The 1,080-nt window shown below is 57.5% G+C and overlaps 1 protein-coding gene across 2 annotated transcripts in view; it reads right to left on the bottom strand.

Moving 5' to 3' along the window:
- Nucleotides 1-1,080, bottom strand: part of UBE3A (ubiquitin protein ligase E3A) — a 55,880-nt gene that overhangs the window by 43,366 nt on the left and 11,434 nt on the right. The window lies entirely within an intron of this gene.

Here is a 1,080-nt window from a genome sequence, read left to right as displayed (position 1 = left end):
ATGCAACTTTTCACTCTCCAAAGCCAAGAAACAAACAAATTGCTTTTATAACACCAGATACTATACTATACTATTACTATACTATACGGCTTTGCAAAGCTTCAACAGCTGATTCAATTCAGAGGAGATCTGGCTCGATTCGGGGACTGAATCTCTGAATCCGAATTGAATTGGGAGACCAATTAAAAAAGATCTGAATCGATCTGGAAAAGATTCGGCCACTTACGAGATTCAGCCATAGGCTAAACAGGCAGCTGATAGCTACCTCCAACTGGTAAGTCTGTTGGGGTTAGGGGAGGGGAGGGGTGTAGGAGAGGGATGTGTTGGGGCAGGGGCATGTTACTCAGGATGGGGGGTGGCAGGGCTCAGGATGTGAGCACGGCAGAGTCCCTGCTTCCAGGGCTGATGCGGGTGCGGTAGCACTGGGAGCAGGGGCTATGCTCTGCTGCTCCCTGGAGCTAGCCACACCTGCATGACCCCTGCCTCCCTCCCCCCATTCTGGCTAGGCAAGCGGCAGCAAGGCAGAGGTCCTGTGACTATTCCCGGCCAGGGCAGAGGCAGGCACAGTCAGAGGAGCTGCGGGAAAAGCCCTCATGGCTGTCCTGCCCTGCCTGGCCCAGCCCCACAGCACTTAAAAAAGCCCCACACTAACTGGCTCTGGCAGCAGCAATTGGGCCTCTGAGGGCTCGTGACAGAGCCCCCCCATGCAGCGCTGGGCAGTAGTTGGCAGCAGGAATTGCCCCCCGCTCCCACCTGGCACCTATGCAGCAGCTGCCCCATGGTGCAGGTGCAGCACAGCTTGACAGGATGCCACGCACTGTCTGGGAGCTGGGGCAGCTCCAGCAGTGCTGCCAGGCTCTGGGTGACTCAGCTCCAGTGGCCTCAGCTCCCAGGCAGCATGCAGCGCCTTGCTGAGCTGCACTGCACCCCTGCCATGGGGCAGCTGCTGCACGGGTGCCAGGTGGGGGAGAGGGGATCTCTGCTGCCTCCCACTGCTCCATGGGAGGCACTCTGCAACAAGCCCTCAGAGGCTTCAATCACTGCTGCCAGAGCCAGTGAGTGCAGGGGTTTTTTTTTTTT

The sequence above is a fragment of the Crocodylus porosus genome, unplaced genomic scaffold (genome assembly GCF_001723895.1).
Source record: "Crocodylus porosus isolate Cpor-Errol unplaced genomic scaffold, CroPor_comp1, whole genome shotgun sequence".
Lineage (NCBI taxonomy): Eukaryota > Metazoa > Chordata > Crocodylia > Crocodylidae > Crocodylus > Crocodylus porosus.
This window is presented reverse-complemented; position numbering and strand designations above follow the sequence as displayed.